Source organism: Lactuca virosa, chromosome 6 (genome assembly GCF_052849685.1).
Source record: "Lactuca virosa cultivar CGN04683 chromosome 6, Lactuca_virosa_CGN04683_v6, whole genome shotgun sequence".
NCBI classification, from domain to species: Eukaryota; Viridiplantae; Streptophyta; class Magnoliopsida; order Asterales; family Asteraceae; genus Lactuca; species Lactuca virosa.
In genome coordinates, this window is record NC_136431.1 from 65007949 (window position 1) to 65018169 (window position 10221).

General features: G+C 32.7%; 1 long non-coding RNA gene across 1 annotated transcript; it reads right to left on the reverse strand.

The window, feature by feature from the left end:
* Nucleotides 1-222: 222 nt before the first annotated feature.
* On the reverse strand, nucleotides 223-2345 carry LOC145121202 (uncharacterized). Its single transcript, XR_013714542.1, has 6 exons — nucleotides 2261-2345; nucleotides 2142-2188; nucleotides 1179-1224; nucleotides 1042-1083; nucleotides 841-946; nucleotides 223-367 (listed from the first exon to the last, which is right to left on the reverse strand). It is a non-coding gene; the product is annotated as an uncharacterized LOC145121202 (long non-coding RNA).
* Nucleotides 2346-10221: the final 7876 nt, after the last annotated feature.

Here is a 10221-nt window from a genome sequence, read left to right on the forward strand (position 1 = left end):
AATACTTCATCTTGCGATCGGACAAATGAAAAATAGCCTTTATCTGAAAGAGAATGTAATTTATATGAGATTTGGTGATTGATTCCCATGTTTAATCAATATTGAAGGACATTTTCAACATTTGGTGATCTGTTGAACACTTCTTCTAATCACAATGTTATTTATGGACTACCCAAAAATAAAATGTATTTTATATGAGATTAGGGAGAAATTAACCTGCATTTTTTATGATAGTTCGAGACCAATTGTTAAGTTTGTAGACAGCAAGAAGTATAGCACCAACAGGACCAGCCCACCAATAACACTCATCACCAAGAACATCAACAATTAAACCAACCAGATTTGTCACCACATCAAAATATTGATCCTGTGAGTAACATATTTCAAAGTTTAAATTACTAAATTGCCCTTACAATGATTCATATCTAAAACTCGAAAAAGTAAGCAAAAATAGTCATCTGAACTCGTTTCAGGACCACGGTTGAAATAAAACCAAGCTACATGGAGTGTTCGAGTTAGAAAAAGGGTTAAGGATCAAGCATCCAAAGTACCCTAAACTATAGGGACGTTCGTGTATTTTACTCTAAAAGTAATAGGAACCAATATAATAACAACACCTACAAAGAGTTCTTGTTAGCACATTCTACTTTGGAAAATCTGGCCAATAATAGCAGTGATTATCATTTTTTATTTTACATTGTTATAACTGTGTATTTGTTTCCCACTACCATGCTATAATACAAAGAAAGGAAAGTAGGATGATATGATAATCAAATCCATGGAAGTAGGAGCCTTTTGCTTGCATTTAATCCTTAATAAATGAAAGGTAAATGGTCAAACCTACGTATAGTCAGTGTCCATATCTAATTCTCCTTTCTCCTAAAAAAGAATAGCAGTGGAAAGTGGTTGACAATCAAGCCGCATAAATGAAAGTGAATTTGAGACACTAATAAGAAGAAAAAGTGTGAGGTCAGTAAGCCGAAGTGTATCTTTGGAAACATGAGTGCATAATAGATGAAATATAATATGTGGTATATGTACCTTGGTAAGACGTTTTCATCAATTATTGTGAATGAAATATTCCTGATCCATAAGATTGCAGCTAATAATTAACGAAAAGAATGAAGAAACAGTGAACCATATACCAACTTCTTTGATGCCGTCAATAAGTATTTTACCTCCAACAGCCTATTAATTACACCTTGCACCTGAACCCAAGAATCCCTAAAAAAACAAAAAATGTAGTTAGTAATGCATTCTAAGTAACAATTTTTAGTTATTGTTATAATAAACCAAGCTTGTACAATATTTAAAGGTTGGTTGGTAAAAAACATATTTGTTTGTTTAGGACAAAACCTTTTCCAATGAAAGTAGAGACTGTGTTTTCCCATTGAATTGTTCATTTTTATAAATACTAAAGAAATAGATATCATTTTTATAAATAGAGAGAAATGAATAGAACTTTTTATAAAAAAAACATCTTGCTTATAATAATAAGCCGTGGTTATCTTTTAGACCATCACCAATAAAATAGATGGATATAAATCTATCACTGCATATCCTATATATACACTAAATTGGACAGTCCCACAAAACGATATTCTTATTTATTGTTACCCCATAAAAAAAACTTTCCCTATTTCAACTACTCCCTAGGAAAAATGAAACACCTATTTATGGGTTTTTCTCTTATGTCAAACACGTAGCAATGTAACATTTTCAATGCATAAGTTACAAACAATATAATCATAACATATGAACGATTTATTTATTGTGTCTAATTTTATTATACCCATCGAAAAAGAATAAAATTTTTAATAACTCTTTAGAAAATCAAACCCAACATTCCATATTTTATTTTTTTTGGATTATTTCAAAGTAAATAATCATTATATAAAACATATTATATGAGCACCATTTTGGTGTGTGTAATCGCTTATGATAAACTACGATAATTGTAACGTAATTTATAAAACAAAAAAAAGAAATTAAAAAATTCATTTTGTTGTATTTGATTTATTCAAAATGAATGTTTATTTCCAAATAATGATAATCAACCATCAACAAAAAAATCGTTTCAAGAATGTAAGGTGCAAGGTGAGTGTATCATTTCAATGGAGATCAACAGAATGATGTCGTACATCCGGTAACGGAAGCTGTGTAGTGTGTAGAATAACCAAAAATCTCTCTGCAAGTAAACATGAACAGCGCATGATGTATATAACCCATGGTGCATGATGTTCAATCTTTTAGTATTTACCTTGAGGATTTTCTCAAATTCCAATAGTTCATTATGTTGATATGCTGCAATTAAGTCTGTCATAGCCAATATTTCTAGATCGTTTTATAGCTGCAGTGTTAAGCTAGCAATCAGAAAGGGTAAAACAGTAATTTAAAAAAGAAAAGAGAATCCAAGTTTGTCACATACAAATTTTCCTCTTGACCATCAAATGGATTGACCTCAGATTTCATTAGAATTCTTGCTAGAACTAAGTATTGATTAGATACAATTAACATAAAAGTAAAATAAAAATTAGGTTTGAAATGACAAAATCAGACCTACTACGTTAAATCAAATAAAAATCTTATGCATTAAATATTTTATATAATAGTTAATTTGGCTGAATATCAACATACCCTGGTCCAAGCATTTCATTGACCAGTTGGGGTACATAGTGAAAATCTCCTTCAAATCTTAGGACAACATCAAGGGTGCTGCATCGTATAGGGTGGTGGGCGGTGGTGGTGAAACCCTCTTCGGTTTCAACTGCCAACCAATTGAAGCTATTGATTCAGTATAACTCCGACATCTGCTCTTGCTGACTAAAATTAACTGAAACATACAGAAATCAAAGCCAATCGGTAAACGATCTTAACAGCTTCTTTTGACAAGTTATCCTTTGTTTTCTCTTTAGTTTGAGCAACTTTCAAAAGAAACAACAAATTCCCAATTGTAAACTTGTAAAAACAGTGTAAAAAATCAACAAAAAAAATCAAGTTCGAAATCATACCTTGGCTCGATCTTTTATCTTCTGTGAGAATTGAATAAGGAAGAGGCGAAATTAGGGTTCTAATCAAGTTTATCATATCAAAGGCACCTTCTAGCTTTGAAATCCTTCTTATGCTCTGAAAGAATCATCCGACACTTCCAAACTCGTTGACATAGCTGACCCCTAATCCCTCCTTCACCAATCAGAACCGACGAAGCATCGAGTGAGTGGTGGCCAAATTGAGAAACAAAAGTAACAAATGATTGAAATTTGGGTTCACAATCGGCATGAGAGAAGTCATAATGATGACATATGGCAGAAAGAGAGAAATCGATGGCAATATTGTGTGCATTTTGAGGCGTCCGAAGTCGGTGAAGAAGAATTACGGTCCATTGGTGGAGAGCATATGGAGCAACCACATGACAAAAGAGATGAAGAAATCGATACAAAGAAGCGATGAAGAGGTGGACGAACAAATGGAAGATAGATATTGGCCGATAGAGGCGGTGACGAACACGTTGCATGTATAAACGATTATGAACGAAACAAAAAAAAAAATAAAAAAAATAAAAAAATAAGCCATTGGAGGGCAGAGGCGGTGGAAGATAGGTGCCCAGAAGACGCATACACCCACTTCCAAATGATCAAAACAAGCAACATTGAGGGTAGAAAATTAAACAACTTATATTAGCAGGACCAATTAAGCAGAAGAAATAAATACAAGGGGCAAACATGAAAAAAGCATATGAATTTTACTGTTCCTAAGGTGAGACTTTTATTTATATATATATATATATATATATATATATATATATATATATATAATTAAAATCCTCGAATAATATAATCGTTAGTCGAGCGCATTGTCGACTACATAATATAATCCTTTTTAGGAAATTATCGATGGACAATAAATTAATGTTTTTGATAAAAGATTATTTAGACTAAATAATCTTGATGAATTTGTAGTAGTCACGATGGTGATTCCGTAGATATAACGAACACTCAAATCTGACTTCGTATGAAGAAATTATGTTCGTTTGAAGTTTTGTGTTCAGTCCGTTACAACAAAAGTATGACATAGAATACGAATCAGAGATAAGTTGTTTATTAGTCTAAGTAATCTAAACGAAATTCATAAAAATCGTAAAAGTGAGAGCGTACATATGAAAAACGCCTAAATCTGACTACATATGACGAACTTATGATTTTTCAAAATTTTGGTGTAACAGTGTGAACACAGTAACCAAAATTCAAAATGGTTGATTGTTGGCCAAAAAAATCTAAACGAGAGTCGAAGATCTCATTTATAGGATTCCGATATAAAGATACTCTAGAATGGAATTCGTATGGAGGAGTTATGATTTTTATACGGGCTTTAGCAGTCTAAGCCCTTTAAAAATATAAAATTAAAAAAAATAAGAATGAGCTGACAGAGTCTATATCAATGTTGTAGTCCTCGTCGATCGTTATGCGTGGATATAAAGTACGTCAAAAACATTGCTAGTATGCAAAAGATACGATTTTATGAAGTTTTTCGCAAAATGTCACACATAGGGTAGGTAGTGCGACACGCGCCATCTAGATACAGGGAGCATGGACCTGGCAAAGTGTGACACATGGCATCCGGAGAGACAACCACGTCACTAGGCATGTCGTGCCCCTCCAAAATCCATATATAGGGCCTTGAATTTCAACCATTTTCCACACAAATAAATCTTTCTCTCTAACAGAAATTTTCAGCTCTTTAATCAAACTTTTTACGGACTTCTGAGTATTTTAGCTAGGCTCTCGAATAACTTGGAGCCCTACGAAAAGGATGTATATATGACATTATTACGCAACAATAATAATAGAAGTATTATTTCTAAGGTTGTAAATGATTACTCTGTGTTAAATTTCTTTAAGTTAAGCTGCACTTACTATGCTTCAAGGGTAACTTATATTTATATTCACAATCATTATTATGAATCTATAAATAAGATTTATCAGTGATTCCAAGTCATGATACATATTGATCTCCTTACGGGAATGATGTCTAGACTAGATTTAGTAAGGTGTTTAAAGTGGGAATGATACTTGATATATATATATATATATATATATATATATATATATATATATATATATATATATATATGTATTTGATGATATACGTTGTATATATATATATATATATATATATATATATATATATATATATATATATTTGATGATATACGTTCTGCGAACCAGATTTGGTTCTATATGTGGAAAGATGTATATGACATTATTAAGCAACAATAATAATCGAAGTATTATTTCTAAGGAAGTAAATGGTTACTCTGTGTTAAATGTATACACTGGATTAGGATAATATTGCCTTAATAGAGTTGGTATTGAAAGTCGTCGTTAAGCATTGTAGTTTAACCTAGCGAAGGAATAAGACTTATAAGGGATGCTTAGTTTGAGTTAAATTGAAAAGATGTAGATTTTCCCTATACTATAAGATAATACATAGGCAGGAGCTTTGGGATGGTCATGGGTATTACAATCTTATTTAGTTATACCCTAGGACTTGAAAAGAGATGGTTGGTTCAATTATGTTTGGGTAATGGGTAGCATCATATTCAGGGTATGTGTATGATTAGAACAAATAGTAGAACTCTGTTTGATGAGATTGAAGATCGGAAGGGTATGTCCTGCGTACAGGAGAACTACATTTGTATTCTCCCTAATAAAATTTTTAATTCGTTGACTATGATGGTGATGATGATCAGTGGCAACGTCTCACATACATGCGTGCTATATTAGCATTCCCCCATCCTCTTTGGATGACTAAAAACTGTGGGTCCAAATCATGTAACCGAAATGTATGCATGGGAATTTGCCGGAGTGCGATGTCAAGAACAGACAACCATCTTGTGGAGCACTGCGGACTCAAAGTTTGTAAGTGTGAATAAATCTTACAAATTATAGGAATAGGACTCTGTGTTTATTTTATTTACTCCATTACCACTTTAGGGTTATCTTTTTATTGACTTTCTACTACTAAGGAATCTTCGAACCAATATCTCTTGATGGGCTTTATGTGTCAGCATTTTCTTTCACGAAGTAGATGAGAGAACTTCGTAGAAAGCCAAATAGAGTGTGTTGGTAATAGACCACTACTAGGTATGTCTGATGTTATTTTTCCAGTTAGGGTGAGTCTAGGGGTAGTACCTAAAGTACAAATACCTCAGCGTTAGACCATTACTAGGCACAGTTATCTAGATAACCACTCCCGCCTTAATTATCTTGCGATATTTTTGAAAAGAAGTTCAACAATGAGATTTATTCCATCCTCTCATTTGATATCTTTATTGATCCTCGTCTACTATCTAGGAATCCCCAAAGTAGCACCGCCAACTTGTTCACATTGATCCTTAAGGTCAAATCTCGTAAGATCATTGTATATGATCATTACTTGAGGATTGACAGGATGGGGGTAGAGTATGTCATAGATATAATATATATATGTGTTAATGATTTTTGCAAGTTTGAGATATATCAATATTAAAATAGTATGGGGTTGAAAACCTTATGTATCTCACCAGGTTTCCCAACCTTACCATTTCAGTTTGTATGTATTACTGAGTGATTGACGAGAAGACATGCAATAGAGTTTAGGAATGTTAGGTCTTTATGATGTAACATATGTTGAGTATCTATTATAACATCTTTATAGTTTTATTATTTTGAGACAATCATTTGTAGTCAAATTGTTTTAATGTACTGGGAAATTCAACAACAAAAGATATTATGATTTCCAAATCGTAAACATTTTTTTTTTGGTTCTGAAAAATTGAGGATGTCACACTATCACTCATCCAAACCTAAAAGTGTTGTTATCATTGGAAAAGGAAAGAATACTGAGAGAGAAAAAGGTGGTGGGAAAGAAAGAGGGGATGACTGTTGGAGAAAGCTATTGCCTACAAGATAAGGGAAAGAGAACACAGACTGTGTGGCTTTTAAAAGGTAAGCAAGCACATTCTTCATCTTCATAAACTACTATCGTCTTTATCTTCTTTATTTAAAATCCTCTCTCCAGCACCAGAATTCCTCATCACATGTAACCATGCTTGTTGAGGAACCACCTTAATGCCACCGCAGACCACCGAAATGTAGTTTTGTATAAGTGTGTGTGCATGATCTTCCCATTTACAACACATGATCTTTATTTAATTGTAATTGTGGTTTGTGTTCTTTTGATAATTACCACCGTAAACTGCCACACTGTTTCCACCGACAACCTCTTATTATCGTTGTGCATTGTTTCTGCCACCACATGCCTCCATGCAAAAGGTGGATGTGGTTAGTGCCATGCTCCATCCTTGGGTCTTAATGGTAATGCCTAGGAGTTTCTTTTTATTTTGTTCCCTTTGTAGCATTGTACTTTGGTAATGGTGGTTTGACCATCATGTCACCATTGTGATCCAAGTTAGCACCGCCACTAGACCACTACTAGGTGTTTCTTCCTGATTACTTCTTGTAGAAGCTATAGTCTAGATTTTGAGCTTAACGGGTTAAGTTGCAACCTTCACCCTATGTATTGGTAGTGATTTAATGTTAAAATCCTTTAGTTTATGCCCTTCTAAATGTGCTATATATGGCCATTGTATCCACTGTAAGCATCTATTTTAAAACTTGTTCATTAAGAACTTATTGGGAGGGTAAAAGTGACTTAAGAATCTCATTTTTCCTGTTTTGTTCAATGCTATCATGAGATTGTTTATCTGTTTGTTGCAATCTATTCCTTACTTCCAAAACTTATATAAGATCATCGTAGATTCCAAATCTTGTAAGGTGTAGTTTTCTAGACAGGTTAGTGTGTCTACTTCCTTTGAACTTTATATCACTTGACCTAGTTCTAATCCCGCAAATGATTTATGCTACAATCATTACAACTGGTTGACAAAGTTAACAACTTTGAGACATTAACTTGCAAAATGTATATAAAAGAGACAATAAATCTTTATATTAAGTTCCTTATATCCATGGAAAATTAAAAGAGTGAACTATAATATGATGTAAACTAACTTAAAATAATGGGTCGAAGTTAAGTACATTTGACCCCGAACAGAAGGTTGTAATGAAAGTAATAGTACAAGTAAAGATAAACAATTATTATTAAGCATAACATTGAAAGCACAGTCTAAGTATACGTTGTTAAATAGTATGTAGCTGTGGAAGGATGTGTTAGTTCATCCACCGTATGGTGGTAGTATGCCCAATCTTCGCGTTTTATGGTGAGTTTCATTAACTCCCTTATTATATGGACTTCACTTGTTATTATGTGCTATTGTTCACGATTATCCTCTAGGGTAGAGTGGACAATAAACGTCATGTATTTTGTTCTTAAGTAGGGGATAACTTATGCTCTTATTTCTTATTCCCAGTTTCGGGATTAAGGGGTTTTTCTTGAACGGGGAATAGAAAGAAAAGTGGTTGGTACCAATAATATGTGTTAGGAAGTAGTATGTTCTATACATATTATTGTTGGGTTTTGAGCATTCTAACACTCCTATGGTGTACATGCAACCCTATAAACCTTGGATGTATGTTTTCTCTATTATACATGCAAATGTTCAATATTCCAAGGTTTCATCCTAACTAGCATAATACGAAGTAACTATACTACAAGAATCTAGTAGAATGACATACATTTTGATGTAGTAGCTTGATTCCATGGAGCTTAAGAGCCTAGTGCCTCAAGTGTGACACCTCAAATGGTTCACACAACACCAAGAACCCTTGGAATAACTAGAGAATAAGGATACATGCACCAAATCCGTTTTTGCCCTCTTGTGTATACACACTAGTGCACATTTCATGAACTAGGAACCTCTTTATATAATGTGAAGGATTAGGGTTAGATTCATGTAAACCCTAATACCCATGACCTTTCATTTCCATAGGATCCATGGGTTAAACACTCCATGGACTATCCATGAAAGCTTAGCCCAACCTAAATGAAGTTGGCTCACCACATATATAAGAGTCCATATTTAATTAGTTCCTTTTGATCACTAGATTAATTCTAAATTAATTCTTGATCAATACTAATTAAATAAAATGCTTTCATATTAATATATTAGAACTTATAATATATTAATATAAATCACTAGTATCCGTTTTTCTCATTTTGTCTATCCAATTGTTCTGATGCCATGCAACCCAAACGGACCATGGCAAACCGGGTCAAGTACATACCAATTATAGTTATGGGCTTAGACACTAATCCAACAATTATGTATTATGTGCTTAGTGTTACATGTGGGTAAATGATTGATATAATGGATCAGTAATGTGTATACTCACTAAGATTTATGCTTACCAGTTGTTGTTTAAACTTTTTCAGGATCATCAAGTACAGATAGGGCAAGAAATCGACATGACTGTAGGCAGTATTCTCATAGTTATTAGCTTTTAATGTAAGATTTTTTATTTATGAACATGAGTTTTGATTGTTTCCATAATATGTTTTCTAATCAATTTTATTTTACTAACTATGATATTTTATTTGGAAGTTTGAATGAAGAATTATTTTAATATTTTTCTTAAAAATGGAGTTAAATAAAAATAGGTAATTACAAATATGCTAAAACATTGGATAGTTTCAATGTATCACTACAGTAATCAAGGAATTCAAGTATGGGATAGAAGAAAACATTTTCAATATTCAATGATGGAAATGAACCTATAAAGGCATACAATAAAAACTCTTGTGAATTCATGGCCATAGTAGTCGAATAATATGAATGAATAGAATAAATTCCATATGTGTTAAAGGAGAAAAATATGAATTAAAGGGAAAGAGTATTTTGGAAACCTAATTGGAAGTCTCTAGCTACTTGAGGTTAGTACATTTCATTTTTCAAATGGATACATATCAAAAAATAGTTCTATCATAGCTATGTCTTCATAACACCTTGATTATATAATTGAATATTGTTTTGATTTTCTATTGATATTGTTAAAGATCGTTTCCATGAGTATTGTTTTAAAATTATTTGACATGCTAGTTGAGTTTAATTGAGTTCGGTCAAATTTTTATTGAATGAGCGTTCAATTTTTATGACATGAATGCATTCATAGTTTTTCAAGTGTCCGAAGTAGTTATCAAGGAGACTCTACTGGGATGATATCTCTCATTGTGAAGTTGATAGATGTATTAAGCATGAATAGATTCTAATATGATAACAACATGATT